Genomic DNA, 21,865 nt, shown 5'->3' with positions numbered 1-21,865 from the left:
TTGCTTTATTGCTGTCATCACCAAAACAAGTGTTTTTCTGAGCAGGAAGTCTTTGTGATGACAGAGACCAAAATATTAAAGGATTCATTGCAATTATTTTTTTTCATAAAGATCATGCTGTTAATACAACATGGATTAGTACATAGTATCAGAGGTCGTATCAAAGAAGGTGGCTAAAGGCTATGAGGTGAGTTAATAAAGTGGGAGATAGCTGGTACAAGGTAGAAGGAACAGTGGCAGCCTGCATCTTCAGGTATCTCTAAAAAGGTTAGGTAGGAGCTGTAATTTATTGATTAATGATACCTAAGGAAACTTAATGGGTATACTTTCAGTAAACAGGTACAGACGTACTTTTCTTTATCTTCTTGGGTAGTCTAATGCTTTGGAAGCACCAAGGCCCAATGAGTGATAGACTCCCTTGATAGGCTAATTGGGAATCTTTGTCCTAAGGTTTCAATGTTCTTCTCAAGATGACCTAGTCTTTCTTTAGATATCTATATTTGAGATTAAAGCTCAGCTTTACCCCCTGGCTTTTGTTTTCCTATCCTTCCCCAAATTAGTTACACTTATCCTACCAAATGTTTCAGTAAGAATTTGAAATTAAGTATCTTTTAGTTGCAGATTTCCCAAGAACAAGGCTCTTGTATAATTACTTTTTGCTGCTTATAGTGTTACTATTAACATAATCATAGCATCATAGAATGGTTTGGGTTGGAAAGGATGTTTCAAGGTCATCTAGTCCAACCCCCTCTGCAAGGATCAGGGACATCTCCAACTAGATCAGGTTGCTCATAGCCTCATCCAACCTGGCCTTGAACGTTTCTAGGGATGAAGCATCTACCACCTCTCTGGGTAACCTGTTTCAGTGTTCCACCACCCTCATTGTAAAAAAATTCATGGTAATATAAATTATTAATAAGAGCGGAGTAGTGGGGAAGAATCACCTCCCTCAGCCTGCTGGCCACGCTTCTTTTGATGCAGCCCAGGATACAGCTGGCTTTCTGGACTGTGTCAACTCATGTCTAGCTTTTCATCCACCAATACCTCCAAGTTCTTGGCAGGGCCGCTCTCAATCCCTTCATCTCCAGTACTATTATATTTGAGATATATTATTATACTGTTACTATAATACTATACTGTTCTATTTTAATAAGTATGATTAGACATTTTAATCATTATACAGAAATGAAACATTCTACAGAATTCTAGACCATAGGATTTTTTTTAAAGTAATTTAGTATGACTGAAAGTATTTAATTAATGCGGTTTATTTATTTGTGGATCAACCTAAATATATAACTGGTAACAAAAGCTCTATATCTTAAGATGAAGACCACTTTGATGTTAGTTTAACTTATAAATTTCCTCACTGAAGTATTTTGTTTTCATACATATAAATATGTATTTATTTTTATATTATTAGTCTGTAAATTTTAGTGTTCAATTCCTGAAATAGCTGAAGTGTAGATAGTATTTAGAAGTACAGAGTGCTGATTAAAACCAGAAAAGCAAGATACTCTGAGCTGCTCTAGGCTGTCAACTGGAACTGAGGCCTGCAGATTAATTCCTACATCTTAGCACCTCTACTTGTACACTATGTATCATGGTGCATATTCTTCTGCTTCAGTAGCCACATGATGGTGCTCACATCTATCTTCTTCCTCTCATTCATTTTACCTTGTTATTCAGTCAAAATGTACTTTGTTCAATTTTATTTGTTTATGCTATTTCTTTTGTAACTGAAGGGGAAAAAAAATATACCTTTCCTGCACTTTGACTGAAGTCAGCTTGGTTTTTTTTTTCATATGATTACTACAGAATTTTTAAGCTAGGGAAAAATGAACACTCTTTTCTGTTTGTACTTCGACACCTCTGTGTGCCTGCTTTGAAAGTAAGGCGTATGTGACACAAGCATGCACGAGGGGAGCACACACATGGGGTGTGCGGTGCCTGGAGATTTCTGTCAGTTATGGAAAGTTAAACTCAGCCTCAGAAACATTTTCAACACACGCAAACAAACAAATTCTGCAAATTCAGAAACAAGGAGATTGCGTTTGAGCAAGAAAAGGCTGCTGACAGATTGTACTGGGAGATGTCATTTGAAGTGAATCAATGAATCAATCAGCTAGTGAAGAGATCTAATGGGAGATGAGCAGCATTGGATGTGATTGTGTTTGGGGATATTGTGAAGGGAAATGAAGTTGTCGGGCTTTGGGAATGTGAACGGGAAACAGTAAGCCTAACCACTGTGTAGGCAAACCGGATTAGAGAGGACTAGTAACATGCAAAAACCACGGTAAGTGATTCAAGACTCAGCCTTGAGCCCATTTTTAGCATTTTCAGGAAAACTCTGGCATACTTAAAGAGTATTCTCAGAAGCGTTACGAGAGCAATTGAAAAATCTAGGAAACTCCACTTACAAAAAAAGGAGTGAAATAGTTAGATTTGTTTAATCTGGAAAAGAAAGATTGTTGGGAGAAAATGTAAAGTGCAAACAGACTGTTGCTAGGGGAAAGAAAAGTATCTGTTATCTGCTTCTGTAATAGCTAGGACACATAGCAAACATTTAGAATATATTGTGATTAAATATTAGGGAGAATTTTCTAGTGGCGAGGACGATAAGGGATGAAAATAGGTAGTTTTGTGGTCTGGTGTCAGCCTGAAGGAGGAAATGATGTAGCAAAAGCCAGTTTTTCCTTAGAGCTATGGAGATGAATTGGATAACCTCTTAAAATCTCCTCCAGCCCTCTGACTCTGGATCTAGGATTATCCAAATCCTGGGTTGCTCAACTTCAGTTGTCATGGTTCCAGGATACTGTGCCACGTTAGAAGCAATAATGACCTGAGCAGGCATCATCGCTTCTCTCCCTAAATACTGAAGAACACCTGAACCTGTGCACTCACTCTCTTTTCTTCTTTTTTTCCTCCCTCCCCACTCCAGTATTGATGAATTAATCTGTGTGGTGTTCCTGGCACAGATTGGAGAAAGTCTGTATTGTTCAAATTATTTAAAGATAAAAAGATTTTTTTCTGTTTTGAGATTCTTCACCATTTCTGTCTGGTTTTGCCTTCTGTTTAAAAATTGTGTGCCATACCTAGTGATGACTACAATTTTGGGCCTGACATGGGAAAGAAATATCATAGGCTACATAGCACTGGTGTGAGTGTATCAATCAGAACCTGACGAGATTGCTAAGAGTATTTGCTCTATCTGTGTTTCAAGCTGCAAGTAGCAACAAGCCCTGGAGACAGAAGACAGATGTTTTTAAAAAATCTTTGCAGTTCTTCTTTCTCTTTTTCTGTGCATTTTTCTAAAGGAAGTAGTTCAAGGTTTTTAATGGCTGTAATACCGTATCTCAGATAAATCTTATAGCCTTTGCCGTCTCTAATACCATCTAAGAGGTTATCAAGCCTGCATGGGGAAAAGGTCAGAAAAAGTAAAAGAGAGGATTACTGAAAGGAAAGCTTACTTAACAGTTTACATTTCATATGCTTCAGCTGTTTCCTTGTTGTTTAAGCTTTTTTTTTTTTTTTTTTTCTTTCTGAATCATAACATCATGGCAATATGGCCCTTGATTCTAAAACTAGAAATTGTTCTGAATCTAGCCTACTGCACTGTGTAGGCAAAACTTTTACCAAAAACTGAGACGAGAATCCCCAAATGCCTATATTCACATCGGACATGATTGGTAGTGGGCAGGACTTGCAAGAGCAAGACTACTCTCACAAGGTCCACATCACTGCAGAATGAGGGAGGGGATGTCTTAGAAGAATCTTCAGCCCTTCCACTGTTTTACCCAGTTGTGTGACTATGATGGTTGGGCATGAAATTAAAACTTCAGTTTTAAAGATATAATTGAGTGCCGTGATGAAGTACCTGGAATTTAGTGTTATGGGATTCATTAGGTTCGATGGACAAAGAGGAACTGCAAGTAATAAGTTATGCACTACCAAAGCATATGAAAGAATTGCATGCATCAGTTCAGAATTTCAGTGCGTCTTAGCAATAAAGGTAAAATAACAGGACTTGTTCTCATTCATGTACATAAAGTGATTTAACTGACATTTATACAGTTTTGGTAGTCCAGAGTGTGTGGCTAGAATGTGAAAAGAGATGGATTAAAAATACACAGAGGAGAGCAGCATATGTACTGTACATCTTGAGACCAGTAATTCTACTGAAATAAAAATAATGAAAGAAAAAAAATAGTAAAATTCTGCATATTGAAGGACTGAAGAGTAATGGGAGATTATTAAAAACACCTAGTCAAGTTTGGAAGGAAGAGTTTCATATGAAACGCGTATCTAAAGTATCCAAATTAAGAGGAATTAAACAGCATGATTGGTTTTAATTGCTGAGCAAGTTGTTAGAATGTTATTATAGTAAGCATCTATCATCAAATAAATGCTTAGCTTTAGCACAGCTCTTAGGCTGAGGAATGGAATTTTCTCTTTCCATTCTTAAATATTCTGAAACAAGAGTACAATTCTGAATTCATTCTTAGTCAACAAAAGAAGATAAATGGTGATATAAGGAGATCTAATTAATTCCTCTTACTTTCCTTTTATTTGAGCTAATCATCACTTTACAGTGAGGCAGAATGTAACCTGCCATCAAAGGCACCACTTGCCACCTATTCAAAATATTTCCTTGAGCAACTTGAAATGTAGGAACAGCCCATTATGGCTCTTACTGCTTTGCCTAATATGTTAGTGCCAACAAGGACCAGCAACAGATGCATGGAAAAAAACCAGTTGTAAATATGTGCTTCCTCACAATCTGTAAATTTGGAAATGCCTGACCCAGACCTGTGAATGTTCAGTCTTCCCATGAACTCATAAAATCTTAGCACCAATAGCATTCCACAGCAAGCTAACCAGAAATTTTCAGATGCCAAAACATTGAGTCAACTTAAGAGGTAAATGGTGGAGAAAGATATTTGTAGGCTGAATGTTTTGTAAAGAAAAGGAAAATTTAACAAATTGTTAAATCCAAATTCCTGCAATCTGGAGTATTTTTGTTTTGGATTACTGCTGCCCCTTTAGGGATGCTTGGAAGTGAAGTCACCAGCGTATGGCACCTGGGTCGTAATGAAAAATCAGGGCATCTGGCCTATAAGAACATGGAGCTCCAAAGGTTCTCTCAGAGTTCAGGAGGATTTTTTTTTTCATTACAATTTATCCATTTTTATTTGAAAAGCTGCTGACATCAGGATGTATTTGATGACTAATCAGAAACACCTTTAGTTTTACTACTGTCCCACCTCCTCAATCACAAATGATTTCATATTGATCCTACTTCTCTTGTCAGAAGAATGAGAGTAACTTCTGATAATTTTTTCTTTGTCAACCTAGAAAACAAAAGGCCTTTCTATTTCTGGCATCAACATGTAATTGAATAATAAAAATAATAATTATATTATTCTAGTTACTGGTTTTCGGGAGGTAACTTTTTGTTCTCTTTTCTTTTGAGAAACCTTAAACAGTATTTTTAAGTTAGCTTAATAATTTGGGCATTATAGTGGAGAATATAATCTGAACTATTTATTCCAAAAAATTAAAAATTAGAAGAAAAAAAGATACCGGCTTGATGATAAATTCTATAAAAACGAAGTAGTTTCTGTAAAAGCTGAAATTCAGATCCCTATGTCAGTTGGTTTTAGGAGATCCAAGTCTGACATTAGAGGATAAAATGAAATGGCATATGATCCCTTTGTTTATATTAATTATGAGGTTTATTCTCTCTTTTGTCATGAGATATAAAAATAAAATCACTCCTATTTTAATAATGGTAATATCGGTTTTCAATATATGCTTAGATAAATCTCATGACCCTTCAGGATGGAATTTATTTAATTATGTAAAAGCAGGAAAATGTATATTGCATTTCATTACCTCAAAATAAATTATCTGTTTTTTCCTTTTTTTTTTTCACTTGACCAAATATATAATTTTCTGTACTGTTTGTCCTAGAAACATTTTAGTCATTTGTCATGCACAGCAAGGATTATAATAGAAAGGTTCTAACAACAGGTGAATTCATTTTTTGTTAAACTGGTAATAATTTACAAAATGAATTGATTTTTAAATTGAAAAACATGACTAGAGCCACATTAAATAAATAAGAGCATTTATAAAGTCACAGAAGACTGTTGAAAGATTGGCTTGAGAAAGAACAGTGACCAAGGATGTTCTAAAAGTCTGAATTATGGCATTGTCATTGTTTCATTTTGGAGTGTTTCAGGACTACTTTACCATAGTTTATGACATGAAACAACAGAGGGAAAAAAAAAATCTATCATCTCCTTTCAGTATACTAAGGTTTTTTTAATACAGAGGAAAACTCATGCAAGAGGCTTTGCTGCATAGTTCAAAAATAAGCCTCACATAAAGTAAATAACTATGAATCACAGTGGATTATACTAGACAGAAGATTTGTGTATTTGTGGCTCACTGAAGTTCTTATAAAATAAATATGAACTAACTGAATTAAACTTTAGTGATATTTTACAATGAACCCCCATTCACACAATGATGTTCTGAAACATTTTGTATTTCTAAAACCGAATTATTTATCACCTCTAGCCACAACAATTTAATACAGCAGCTCTCAATGAATTATTTAAACCATATTTTGGGTTGTAAAATATCTTCTCAGAGGTCTTCTTTCACTGTAATGGTCACACTGGTCCTGTATAAACACTACAGGCTTACCATTCCAGACAGGAGACTTCTGAGTACGGGTGTTCAGCACCGCAGCATTTACAGGTGTTCCTTTCGACCTTCATATTGTTACGCTGCATCTTCTGAAGACTCTAGGTCAGATTTTCTTTGAGCATCCTGCACCAACTGTGCAAATATGCTAAGGAAACTTAGATTATGCTGGGGTTTGTGTTTGTTTTTTTTTTTAACATTTTCACAGGTGACTTAGATACCCAAGCAGGGTGATTTGAGAGATCAGCAAATTGGTTGGGAGTCTTATGTGAAAACCACTGATTTTTCCTATGTATCTAGTTGTGAAAGTCTGTGGTAAGTTTTTCTCTATATAAGAAAATTTTACTTTATTTAATCCTATTTTGGTGACTATTCTGTAGATTATTATATGTAGAGCTTGATTTTGTTGAAGTCATTTATGTAATACAGATGCTAAAAATTAGTATTCATATAATATTTTGAATGCATTCAAAGAATGAGTTCATTCATTATTTTTTTCTCAAAATTAATATTATTCTTTCCAGTTGTATCAAATTCTTCTTGCTCTTTTGTGGTTAAAAGAAGCATTGTATCCTCTTTAATGAAGTAAAACTAATCTGCCATTCACAACTGTGAGTCTATGAGCATCTAATTCAAAATACGACATTATCTGTTCCCTTTAATAAAAGTTATGGTTTCTAATCTTCCTTAACAGCTCAGCTTCTTCTTATGTTCCTTTAGAATTATATGACAAGAGCACAAGTTGGCTTATATTCATTAAAATGACTATTTTGTTCTAACTGTTTCTATTCTAACACCGCATTCTCAAGGCCAAAGTTTTTTTAGCACTCATCCACATGTGGGCACTTGGAAAAATTAAGCTGAATTAATGAAGATTGTGAATTTAGAAATCAGTAATGTTAACTCATTTTTGATTCGGTTCATTGAATGAATAAACCAAACTGAAGCTACTTTAATTCATAAAGAATTTTAATTATGAAACTATAGTATCCCACACAGAAATTTAATGATGTTTTGCTAGCCCAGTTAATACATTTGCATCTTTAATATATTCCAAGAGATTTTTTGTTTTACCATGTAGGCAAGCACATATCTGCTATGAGTGCTTCAGTGACAACTACTTCTAAAAAAGACTGCAGCAAAAACTAATGAAAAGGAAACATGAACACACTTATATATGCTGTGCTGCAGGCTTAGTAAATGACGCAGTCAAGCAGTAGTGTGAACAGCCATGTCCAAATCTGAAAGATTTTAATGTTCAGCTAGTGCCTAAGATATCATGTGAGGAGTTATTATGAAGAACAGATCAAAGCAGCAGAATTCAATTGTTACAGTCATGCAACAGGAGACTGTGCAGATTCTCCCCAAATATATACTTGATATCTATGAGGCAGTGAAAGAAAATATGAAGTGTAAAACACAGTCCAGACTCATATTGAACTGTTTTCCTTCCACAATAAAAGAGATCCTTCACCTGCTTGCAATAGGCAGGAGTACCAACAAGACCCTCCTTCAAACTGTTAGGAATCATTATGTATATTTGAGAAAATACTGTGCCTGTGGATGGAGGGACTGCACTATGCTGCTGTGTGATAAAATGTAGCTTCTCCTCCTAAGGAGTGTGAATCTCTGTCATGTTAATTTTTAAATACATTTATGTCTTATGTTAATAAGAACTTGCCATGTTAAAACTTGTGATAGTCTTCATCTCTTCTACTCCACATATTTGTGTGAAGAAATGCACATCTGAATGGGCTTGCTGGCCTCCTTTTCAGTACAGATGAATGGACCCTTGCAGGATGCAATTAATTTAGTCTTTAAATAGTCCGTCAGTCCTTCCTAGAAGGACTTGTTTCTCCCCCTTGACTGTAAAGGGCATCAGTCTAAAGGCAGTGGTAGGATTTATGTTATCTAAGTTTAGAATATCTAGAAACTCAAATCTATTTAAACACTAATACAAAGTATCTATGCCAAGATTGAAAAATCAAAATACTCTAAACAGCAAGTGTTAAACCTGGGAGATTGATCCAGGACCATTATGCCTGAGTGTTTGAGATATTTCACCAGAAAACTAGGTACACATGTTGATTCATATGTTGAAAATAATGTCATGTAGCAGTGTTGATTGATTTTTGCTAGTCCTGATCTTCTAGTCAAAGTGATGTATGAAGGCAACTGCATTAAGTAGTACTGCATTAAGTACAGGACCAAGCACCACTCTAACTCTTTCTCAGTACCTTTGGTCATTAGGGTCGGAAGGGACCTTCAAAGGTCATCTAGTCCAACCCCCCTGCAAGGAGCAGGGACATCCCCGACTAGATCAGGTTGCTCAGAGCCTCAGCCAGCCTGGCCTTGAACGTTTCCAGGGATAGGGCATCTACCACCTCTCTGGGCAATCTGTTACTGTGTTCTACCATCCTCATTGTAAATTTTTTTTTTCCTTATATCCAGTCTGAATCTCCCTCTATTTTAAAATCATTACCCCTTGTCCTAACACAACAGGTCCTGCTAAAGAATTTCTCCCCGTCGTTCTTGTAGGCCCCCTTTAGGTACTGGAAGATCACTATAAGGTGTCCCCAGAGCCTCCTCTTCTCCAGGCTGAACAGCCCCAGCTCTCTCAGCCTGTCCTCATAGGAAAGGTGCTCCAGCCCTCTGATCATCTTCATGTCCCTCCTCTGGACTTACTCTGAAAGGTCCATGTCTTTTCTGTGTTGGAGGCTCCAAAGCTGGACACAGTACTCCAGGTGGGGTCACAAGAGTGCAGAGTAGAGGGGGAGATCACCTCCCTTGACCTACTGGCCACATTTCTTTTTATGCAGCCCAGGATGCAGTTGACTTTCTGAGCTGCAAGCGCACATTGCCAGCTCATGTTGAGCTTCTTGTCCACCAGTACTCCCAAATCCTTCTCACTCTCAATCCGTTCTCTGCCCAGCCTGTATTTGTGCCTGGGATTACCCTGATCCATGTGCAGGACCTTCCACTTGGCCTTGTTGAACTTCATAAGGTTGGCACGGGCCCACCTCTCCAGCCTGTCAAGGTCCCTCTGGATGGCATCGCTCCCTTCCAGTGTGTCGACCACACCACGCAGCTTGGTGTTGTTGGCGAACTTGCTGAGGGTGCACTCTATCCCACTATCCATGTTGCCGACAAAGATGTTAAACAGTACTGTTCCAGTACTGATCCCTGAGTGTTATTTCATTTTAAATACTAGATAGAATTAGGAATTAATTTGGAGAGTGTCAGGCTCTTTATGGAAAGAATACGAGATTTTCTGTTTTGCAAGCCTATTTTCATTGTAGGAGAGGTTCTGGCATCTATAACTCCACGTTTTAAGTCTCCACTTCTTATGAAGTCCTGTAAAAACCGTTAGGTTCATGTTCTTTTTCTAAATATGATGACAAAAATATTTGAGAGGCTTATATTTCTGTACACAAGTATGTTCCTACCAGTCCTTCTTTTAGTATGTCTCACTTTCATATCCTGATGTCTTTAAAACCTCTGAATCACACATGAGGACAACAGTAAGAGGAAGTAATAAGCTTATCCTATGCTAGAGTCTAATAAAACTGCTTTTTTTTTTTTAATTAAGTACTTCTGGAATCTAAAAAGATAGCATGGCAGATAGCTAATATTATTGCCTTCGATGCAAACATCAAAGCATCATGTTCGATTCTACTTAGGGAAGAATAATATATTATCAGTGCCTCCTGAAATCCTTGTACAGAAGCTGTTTAAAATAAATAAAAACTAATTTTAAAAATCCTAATAAATTATGGTTTTGGTATAATTGTGTTTAATTTTCCATTTTAAAATATTAAACATGATCAGTTAACATGCTGCAGTACTGAATGGTATAGGGGTTCTTACCAGCAGCTAATGGAGACAGACTGCATAGACCCTTATAGTTATTTTTTTGAGCAAAAGCCTCCTGTATTTGCAGATAACCTCTATATTTTCTTCAATTCCTTGAACAAGAATCCCAAGATAAGGGCAACTGGCTCTTGACTGTATGTATTTCTAGCACAGGAAATATTTGACTATGATCCAAACCCATGAAAGCTCATTCTGGAGTACTGCCCTTCAGCCTTTTGACAGCACAGACTGTATTCACACAGATCTTGGCAGTAATAATTTAATTTCAAATCCATATTTTTGTATCTAGAGAGTTAGGTTTTCAAAGGAGAATTTTTACCAGCCAGTTCAAGAGCTGATAGCTAGACTCTGCCACCTCTTCTGTGCTTTTACTTGCTTAGTAAAGGAATATATTTGCAGAAAATAAATGTTAGGTCAAACAGCCAGAAGTTGTTTATTTACTTAGACACCTGTGAATGATTTAAAATGAAAAATAATTTAACTCATGTTTCAGTCAATACATTTGATTCTTTTGGATTCATGTGTTTGTTATGTCATATTTGAGTACACGAGGAAGATTTCATTTTAGGGATGAGATTCAACTGACTCTTTTAGCTGTGTGTAACTGAGGCATCGAATCTGGGCTTCTTGAGTCTGTATAGTCTATGGAGAGAGACATTAACTACTTAGTGCTAGTAGATTGGCTGTTTGTTACCACTGTAATCACTTGAGGTGAGCAGCACAGAGGAGCTGAGTAGCTTAGATGATGGGAATCTTGCCCTCAAGGATGTATAAGTCTGATAGAAAAAAAGTTTCCACCCTAAGAGAACAAATAGAGACAATTCAAAGCATATTTCATGACTATCAGAAAGAAACTACAGAAATGGGTCACTTCTACCTTGTGCCTCAGCAAGCTGTAGTTACAGGTGCACCACTGTGCACCATCTGTAGGTAAATGTTGCCAGAAGACAACCACTGCAGGTAAAAGACAAACAAGTTCTCTGAACATCAGCTGAAGCTCATCGAATTGTTTTTCTCTGCTTCCTTCTGTTGGATTCCTTCAGACTTTGAACTCCTCTGTAGAGAGAGCCTACATGGCAGATGCTTCAACACTGCCATTGGAACAGTTCACAGTGATAGATACAGCACATACGATGAGTCAAACAGATGCTCACGACAGGAAAAACTCGTCTCAGCTGTGTACACAAATTGTAGTGGAATACAAGAAGAGAAGCCATATATAAAAAGCTCCTACAGTTGTTGTTCAGATGAGCAGTTTTCTCTAATACTTCCATCACCTCCAGAAAGCATTTAAACTATTTGGGAATTGCTTTGTTTTGGTTTTTTTTTGTTTGTTTGTTTGGTTCGTTGTTTTTTTTTAATAGACCTTGAATAGATAAGATTATCATTTTGTAGGAAGAGAACAAATTCTTTCTCTAGGGACAGAACAAGTCATGTCCTAGGAAGTCTCATCTTCTGATAAACAGGCAGTGTAATAAGTTCATTTTTCTCATTTATATGTGTATAAAATAATTCTGAGCTTATGCATTTAAACTTGTGCGCATCTGTAATGCTACTTCACCTTCATCTGTCTGCCTGCAATGAAGAGGTACGCGTACATACTGTAGTCAGGTAAGTGTTGAACACAACTAAATTCACTTCATTGGGAGAAGCTTTTTGGGAGACACGGAGGTAGATGAATTCCCTAACTGTATTAATTTGAGGGAGATAAACCGGCAGGATAAATGAAATCCTTCTACTGAAATCTACTGAGATGATAGAACAAAAATGGAGATTTCACCCTGAAGTGAGCTTCCATTTGATCTCAAAGATATCATTGCTCTTCTATAAAAACTCGCATTTTGTAAAATTAAGATACATTTTTGCCTTTACTTTAGTATTTGTTGTGAGTTCAAACTAATTATAATACCTTGAGAACATCAGAAAATTTGGGAAATAGATCAACTGTCTGCTGCAAAAATTTTTAAACAAACAAACAAACAAATCAGCACCAATATAATAAAAAATTAAAGTAATCCATAATGAATCATCATAAAAAGGTATTATGTTACAGCATGTTAAAACTAACTACTCTGAGGTATGTTTTTCATCACACACCAAAAAAAAAGGGACACCAGAGTAGCAGTCAAAATAATATATCCTCCTACGACTGTAGTTTTCCACTTAAATGAGACCACTTTCCGGGAACATTTGGAGATCTAACTCCAAAACAGATTTCCAGCACATATACTTGAAAAAGTGAATAGTCCTTCACTGTTACCAGCAATAAATGACATAAGGCTAGCCAACTAAAAAAAGGAACATACCTACTCACAATGTATAATTAAATTGCAGAATGTCTGTCCCGAAATGTTATGGAAGTCAAAAGTATATCGGCACTCAAAGAATGGCTAGATAAATTCATGGAATAATTCATCAAGAACTCTTCCTAAAGTAACTATATAATTCTGCTTTCTATAAACTACCAGAAACTGAGGGACTGTACCCGAGGAAGAGAAGGGAGAAAGTGTAACAGTGTCCAGGTCCCTGCTGGCTGACCTTAGAGAGTGGATGGTTACAGAGTGGAGTTTCTTGAGTAGAGGCATTTCTTCATTTGAACTTCTTCTCCATGATACTGTACTGGGTGTTTCTGAACCATTTTTTTTTCTTACGAAAAGGTAAAAATATATTATTGGGCACTCAATGAATATAAACCAGCTGTAATGTAATGGTCACTCATGCTTGTGCCTTCACTCCAAGGCGTATATACTGTGAATCCACAATACCCAGCTTTGTAGCAATCCCCCAGAACAAGGGAGTGAGACCCAGAAGCTATAGCAGAAATGTTTTGAAGTTTTATGGGCTTCCCCACTGTGACAAAAACCATAGAAACTTTTTTCCTTTTAATTTCATACAGTACAAAGAGCTCCAATGTATGTATTAATTTCCTGCTATTTCCCTGGAAGAAAATACCAGTGTGATTTTTTTTTTTCTTTCTCTCCTTCTAATCTATCATCCACCTCTCATTTTTTCATAACTTTCTTTAGTTTAACTTGTATTTGCACACCTTTCTCATCCAGTATTTTTCACATCTTTTTCCCATTGATTTCCATTTTCTTGTCTCTATTTTGTCTTCCACTTCAAGCCTTTCTTCTTTACACTCCCTTTCTTTGTTTTCACTTCATTGGAGTCACATTAATCATCATACAGCAATGACAAAGTAGACTTGGTAATTTTATTGTTCTTGGTTTTTCTTGTGATAGCCACAAAATAACTTCAGAAAACAAAATGAGTCCGTTTGCAAGTATTTTGGAAAGGAGTCCTTGTTCTAGGGAATTTCGACAGGGGAAGTGCATTCTGCCTTTTAAACAAATCAGAGACATAGTGTTTGGTTTGGTGTTTTTCTTTTTTGGGTTTTTTTTTTCCCCTATTTGCATCTTATATTTTCTTGCTATAAATTCAAGTGACTATTAAAATAATTCGTTCTAAAAAAAAAACCCGCAGAGCTGTAATTATGATGCATGTGAGAAACCACTTATCAGAAGTCAGCATTGGTTTCAGACACTTCTAATGGCAACTGTGGTTCACTTTTCCTGACCCTGTTATGATCGAAGAGAAACAGTTAAACAGAAAATGAGATTTGAGGGGGCTATGTTAATACTTGTTTTAACTGCATCCAATCCAATTAGGCCATTATCAATCACCTTTGTTCAAAGTTTCTTTTTTCCATATGTTCACAACATTGCCAATTGCAACACCAACAGAAGCAAAAACTTGAGGTAAACAGTGGAAGATTTATCTTTTTTTTGGGGGGGATCCTCCGGAGAGAGCAGTTCTTTCTGTTGCTGCATCCTAGGCTGCCACCCAGTGGAGAAGACTGTAAATTCTCATTGTCGCAGGCTCAGAAGGAGAAGCCTTCTTGCTCACTGGCCGGAGCCCGTTATTCTGCAAGAAAATACCTGTGGGTGGTCTTTTTTTGAAAACCGCGCTTGCTTTTGTTGTTTTCGTTGCTTTAATTTAGATTTAAAATGTGAACTAGCAGTAGCATGGAATCTTAAGGGAAATGCCTCTTGGGTTTGCCTCTGTTCTCTGGATGTTTCCTGGTTCTGACCACCGTGTTATATGCCATATGATAGCCTAGTACAACAATGCAGCTCTGTTTACATTCATATAAAAACTGATTAATATGGCAGTGGATTAGAGCTGTGATTTGCAAGTCTCTTGAATTCTATGAAAATATTACATTATTTTCAACTTCTTGTAAGTTATGCTATGTACTGTTAAAATCTCTTCTAACACAAATTCATTTAGAATCATAGAATCATAGAATGGTTAGGGTTGGAAGGGACCTTCAAAGGTCATCTAGTCCAACCCCCCTGCAAGAAGCAGGGACATCTCCAACCAGATCATGTTGCTCAGAGCCTCATCCAACCTGGCCTTGAATGTTTCCAGGGATGGGGCATCAACCACCTCTCTGGGCGACCTGTTGCAGTGCTCCACTATGCTCATTGTAAAATATTTGTTCCTGATGTCTAAATTTGGCCGTAGCTGTGTTTAAACAAGCAGCTCACAGCTTTGAAGAAAAAAACCCAAAACATTCAAAATCCAAAACTAGTTTCCATTTTATATTACTGAATTGTCTGACTCATTCTATACTTATTTCCTCTAAGTGTTTGCAATTGTTATACAAAGCTAATGTAGGCAAGTGTGGGCAGCCACCAGTATTTTAGTGTATCATGAGGAAATACTCTGGGATTTAAGGGAGGGAAGACAGCAGAGAAGGGTGAAAAGTACAGAAAAAAAAGCAAGGATGCTGATCACTCTAAGGAGCAGAGACATGGAAGACAATGACCACTAACTTTCATATCAGAAGCAACTCCTGAGTAACCATCACTCTGCCCCAGTCCACAAGCTCACAGATGTCCAGAGCAGATCAGACACAAATGGAGGAAGATACTGGCTAAATCTTCTTTCCTTTGGAATTCTATAGTAGGCCATCGCCACGAGGAAAGCCAAGTTACAAAACACAATCACAAAGAGTGGTTTCTTTCTTTAGAAACTTTAAAAGGAACAGAAACTCAAAATCTTCAAATTATCCCTCATATTTTCATCTGAAAAGAAGCCTCCTTATCCTTATCTAGTTTATTACCTGGTATTTCCGGTTTTCAAATTCTTCCCTGAAAGCCTTCATTGGAAGAGAGGAAGAAAGGAGGGCAAGGCTGATTGCTGCCTGTAATGACTCCTGTAGAGTTTCCAAACTTGTCATGAGAACTTCTGCTTCTTTAACGCCCTGTTCACATTAGCATACCTCTGTCTTTTACTGATGGAAACAAGTTGTAGAAGATAAGGTAGAAAATTTGGAGGATATAAGCCCTATAACTCAGTACTTTTCACATTGTTTGAAGTGTGAACAACAATGGCAGCAACAAAAATATTGCTGTTTGTCCTTTACAAAGTAAAAACATGCATTAACTGCTGCTGTTCAGTATTCCAAAGGGAAAAAAAAAGGTTTTTTTTCACCTTGTATGTAGAAATTCTGCTGTTACTCAGGGCTCAGAAACAGAGAAAAGCCTGGGTTAGGAAGGGACCTCTGGAATTACTGGTTGAAATTTCAGTAAGAAGTCAGAGTGTTGCAAATAGGAGTGATGCACTTCACTTGTAAGAGAGAAGCAACAGTATATTTTATTGATACAAAACAATGAGTTAGCAAAGTTTGATAATAATTGGTGAATGCAACAGTGATTTAACAAGATTCGTTGACAAGGCACACAGGATTATTTATTGCATGGAGGACAGAGTCAGACAAAATTGTTAGGGAGACTCTCCCGTTGAATTATGAGATTCAGAAAGGACCCCCTTGCTTTCGAAACTCTTTCTCAGAGAGGAGTCTAGGTGCAGCTGGATCCAGTCCTAGTCCCAGGCTTGACCAACAGTTTATGTCTAAAGAATTATATATGCACAACCAATCCTTCATATAACTTAGCTAAGATTTCAAAGTTTTAGCGCTCTTATTCTCAATTTACTTTCCAAGGACCTGATGTGATGAGGATTCTGTCAATCTTAAGGACTAACCTTGAGAGGCGTCCCTACTCAAGGGGAGATCCTGGCATGCAGCCTGCTGTCCTGCAGGAGAGCTCAAAGGGCTCTAAAGCTGTTCAATATTTATGGAGTAAGATAATTGACTTGTAGTCATATTTGCATAACGATTCTGGCTTGAGTAGGACATTGACCGGCACTGTGGTTAGGTGGTCACATAACCATAAATTAACCCTTGGCTATTGTGCTGTTATTAGTTGCCCCCAAATCCACTTTAAGCCAGAGGCTGCCATCGCCATCACGACCAGACACATCTATCACTGATGGTTATCACCTGAGCAGGGTTACAGGAAAAGTAATTAGGTTGGGGTGGAGGAAGCACACCGTCACTGAGGGCCATAGATGAGGTTACTCAGGACTCTGTCAAGCTGAGTCTTTAAGATTTTCACTGATGGAGATTTCACCAATTTCCTAACTAATCTATTCTAGTATTTAATTGATCACATGATGAATATGTTTTTTTCATATAGCCAGACAGTATTTCCCCTGAGCAATTTGTGCCTGTTGCCTCTTCTGTCACTATGCATCCTTCTGAAAATAGTATCATCATCATCTCCTTCTCTGCACCTGTGTTTTAAGCACTTTATAAAGTGTCTGGTGAGATCCCTCTTAAGCTTGGTCTGTCCCAGGCTGAACAAACACAATTCAGTCAGCCTTTCTTCAAGTTCTCCAACTCTCTAAACATCTTGGTGGCATCTTAATGGATTCACTTTGTTTTCCAGGTCTGTAAAGGCCCATATGTTGCCATGACATTTGAAATTATGTTGGTTTGGTTTTTTTTCCTTCAATGTGCTATCTGTGTTAAGTGTAATTTTGGAATGGCCACAAAAGCACACTCTGAAATCTACTGTTCACCTTTAACATGATCTCTGTCACACTTTGGACATAGATTGGGATATTTTTCTAAGACCAGTCATTTTATGAATCTATTTTATTAATTGCCAGAACTAGTTACATCATTATTTAGCTTTCAGACAATTTTTATTCATATGTGTTCTTTAACATCACAATACAGCATAAAGTTGTGGGATTTCAGCTTGATGTTTTGTTTTGTTTTTCCCCTATGTGCTCATAATCACAGTTGTGTTAAGTATGGCCAGATATTATTAATATTTGATATACCATATAGTAAATTATTTGTATATAGTAAATTATTAGTAAGATGCAACGGAGAAATTAACAGTCAACAGCTGAGATGTGGGAGAGTTCTCAGAAGAGAGAAAAATCCCACCCATTTTAAATCCTGAGCAGATGTGCAGAAACCGGAGAGGGATTCTTTCCTCCTAAATTATGTCCATGTTACTGACCTGCTTTCTACTTGAAGTAGATACGGATGTATCTACATTAGCATTTTAATATGGATCAGGAATGTGCTTTTGAAGCAAATTGCTCAATCATCTCCAGTTGCTGCACTTGAGTTCATGTTGTGGAGCAGTCTTGGGGCAAATAAATAGGATTTCTTTAAGATAGGGCAAATTTCTTTAAGATGTGGCAAATAAATGACCTTTCTTTCAGGTTTAAGATGAAAGGTTTCAGTTTGCCCAGAGAGGTGATGGATGCCCCATCCTTGGAAACATTCAAGGCCAGGTTGGACGGGGCTCTGAGCAACGTGATCTGGTTGAGGATGTCACTGCTCCTTGCAGGGACTAGATGGCCTTTAAAGGTCCCTTCCAACCCAAACCATTCTATGATTCTATGATTCTGTTCTATGCAACTCAATGGTAAGGTGTGCACCTAACACACCGTAACTACTAATGGGCATTCAATCTCTTGGGATTAGCGTTGATCTAATCAAGTATTCTTCCCCCTCCAAACATCTATATTGTAGTTATTGGGCCTAAGCACCAAGTTTTTACAGAAACAAATTTCTGTGAATTTGTTGTTACAGAATTTAACTACTTGCTGATGTTGGACATAACTTGTGATGGCTCACCATAGGGAGCTGTGCACATGTTGGAGGAATGGAGGCTGGTAGGAAAACCAATATACAAAACCTGGCAAACCTAGGCACGAGGGGAATTGTCTGGATTTCATTTAAAAAAAAAAAAAAAAGGAGAGAGGGCATGTGTCCTAAACATATTTGTATTTAGAATACTGCCTGTTCATTATTCTAAAACCAATTTTTAAAATAGATTATAAATAACAATTAAGATCCTTTTTTTAAAAAGAATGTTGAGAATTGTATTTAGAAGGGAATTGTTAAATTATATGCTTGATATAAAGGCTTGTGATTGCCTGAAATAATCATGTTTATAGCAACACAAACCTTTTAATGAAACATGATGAACTGGGACATCTACTTCAATGGAGGAAAACAAAGTGAAACATTTTTCCTCGAAACAGAATACATGATTTGTTGTTTCAGTGGGACAATCATCATGTACAAGCCACTGTATTCGTATGTTTTTCACCCTTAATTGCCCTGTCAGTTACAATTAGAGGTGTTAATGTAACTGTGAAATGCTACAAATTACTTGTGGCTTTTACTCCTTGAGCATTTTCAGCCTGTCTTGCACAAAAAGATATCAGAATGACTGAGATCTCTTGCTGAGGCTGTTATTAAGGTTTGCTTACTGATCTACAGGTATTTGCCGTTGTTTTTTCTATTATAATAAAGGAGTTGACATTTTTCGAAATCCTACTGCTGTGATCATCTAGAACAAAGGGATTGTCTCAGCAGAACAACAGAGAAATTTTTGGCTATTAGAGGAAACATGAACTTGAAAGTGAATCACTGAGGATAGTGATTCACTAGTCCTTTCATTTCACTAAGCAGTATCAAAAGGTTACCTGGTCCACCACTAATAAATAAAGGAAAAGAGACTAATCGAACAAACTAACATTATGGTGCTATACTCTGTGGTAGATTGAGAAAAAGATGATATGTAGGAAATTCAGAGGAGGGTGGCCAAATGCTCCTCGTTGTGTGCTAGGTTAGATTTCATTTTCTTCTGCTACTGAAAAGCTAGTAAGTGCAGTCTTTCAGTTGGACTAATAGATTTACTTCATCTTGTTTTCAAACAGCTGTTCTGCATTTCTGCAGTCTTGGAGATTGCGCTGCTTTCTGAAAGGGCAAATATCTTTGACAGTGGATTAAACTCCCTAGTGTTTGCTTCAGAGCTGGAAAAAAACCTTGGAGATGGTTTTGTCCTGTTGCCCAAAATCTTGGAACGCTGAGTAACTTGTACGCAGTGAGGGGCACTTCACTATGATCACCAAGTGATGGCTGACTTAATAAAGTGGCAGATACCCTGTTTATTCAGTTTTGAAGAATATGTATATATATATATATATATTGCTTAGTGAACTAGTTTAAAATATCAGTCATTGTTATTGTCTGTTTTCTTTTGATTGACAACTGATTACTGGAACCCATCAGTTATAAGGCAACATTTTAAGTGGGATTAATCCAGATGAAATAGTTTCTCCTTAATTTTTTTTTTTGTTCTTTTACCTGTGAAGTAGAAGTATCCTGATAAAATAAACGTGAATTTAATGACTGTAAAGCTTGAATGTTAAGATCTTTTCTTTGAGCCTATGCGTACAAGGAGAGATGCCAGGATTTGAAAATATTTTGAAAACAGGAAAAAAGAAATGAATCATTGGTCTTCAAAGACATGAATCGTTTTCAAAGAGGCATTGTTTTAAAAAAATGTTGAAGGCAAGCACATATTTATATGTTAGGGAAGTTTTTGTCTTATATAATTTTTCCTACCTCAGCCAAACAAATGAGCAATGGTTATAATTATGTAATTGTTAAGAATTGTAAAGACAAGATTGTTTACAACAATTATTTAAACCTTGAGAAGTAATGATACTTTTATAAAATCAGTAATTACTAAGACTTTATTTTTTTGCATAGTGACAAGTATACATTATTTTAGAGGTGGAGTGGCACTGTGTTATGTACCGATGTTCTTTGTGTGCCTAGTGATACATATAGGGTAGGAAAAAAGAATATTCTGTAAACTGAAAGCACTAATATGTTCACAAAGTAGACTAAAAGATTGTATCACTGGTATGTGACACAGTATATAGATGAAATCTAACATAACACGAACGAAAATATTTTTAGCTGAATATGTCATTCCCATATATGTGTATTTGAGTGCATGTATCAACTTAGCATGGTCTTAAAGACCAAGTAGCAAATTTGTCTGACCTACAATATGTAGGAATTAGAATTGCCTAACATTGTAACTTTTTATATCGTAAGAGTTTGATTTTCAGTATTTCTTAGCTCTAGGAAGTGTTTTGAGGGCTACACTGCAGCACTAGGAGTATCACCATAAATATACTTCATGAAATATTTTTCTTGCTGAAGGGAAATGTTTCACAAACTAGCATTTCTGCATGCCTGGCCTATGGGAGAAAAAGAAAGCAAAACCTTTTTCTGTTCTAAAGTATCTTGGGGATGAAGCTTTCATGTTTGCTACTGCAGGACATTACATCTCTAGCCTAGTCAGAGGACTGGACTAAGAGTCTAAAAAAAGCTAAATTTTAATGCTACCACAACAGGGTTGTTTATGTGCTTCAGTTCCTGGTCTGCAAACACTGGGAATAATGGAGAATGGTTTTAACCTGTACTTTAGGCATCTGACTCTTCTTCCTAGGCTAATCTTCTTAGTCTTCCTAAACAGCAAATAGAGCTGGAGAGACTCTGCAGGAAGGTGATTGGGAAGCCCCCAGTTAAGCTCCTTCTCTAAGCAGCTCTTTGGAAGAAGCACCTACCTCTCTCCCGCGATAACATAGGAAGCCTTGCCCAAATCCCTCCGATTCTTCTTTCTTGCAGGCTTCCTTTCCCTTGACTTTGTCATCTGCTTAAACTCAGACCATGGAAAGGCATTTTGGAAGGTAAATGCAGTCAGAGGAATACTGCTAAAATCAAAGGAACTGCTTATGTATGTAACCACACACAAAAAAGTACTTGCAAAGCTGGGGTGTTAGATAATGAAGTCTTTGAGGAAGAAGCTCTCTGTTTGGCAGAGTTATTTGTTAAATAAATGGTAACCAGCAGGCTCCACTTTTGCAATCAATAACTCCAGTATTTCTTTTCATGTTTGTGTTTAGATAAAAATGTATTTATGCTGAAGCTCTTGCAAAGATTGACTGAAACTTTAAAAGCCATAGAGTCACTCAAATATTTTACATGTGCTTTTCACTAGAGGATGACAATTTTACTTTTCTGTGAAGAGTCTTATGA

General features: G+C 36.9%; 1 protein-coding gene across 2 annotated transcripts in view; it reads left to right on the top strand.

The window, feature by feature from the left end:
- The window catches only part of GPC5 (glypican 5), a 698,961-nt gene that overhangs the window by 138,003 nt on the left and 539,093 nt on the right, over positions 1 to 21,865 (top strand). The gene's annotated exons all lie outside the window — the stretch shown is intronic.

The sequence above is a fragment of the Chlamydotis macqueenii genome, chromosome 1 (genome assembly GCF_036417535.1).
Source record: "Chlamydotis macqueenii isolate bChlMac1 chromosome 1, bChlMac1.mat, whole genome shotgun sequence".
Lineage (NCBI taxonomy): Eukaryota > Metazoa > Chordata > Aves > Otidiformes > Otididae > Chlamydotis > Chlamydotis macqueenii.
This window is presented reverse-complemented; position numbering and strand designations above follow the sequence as displayed.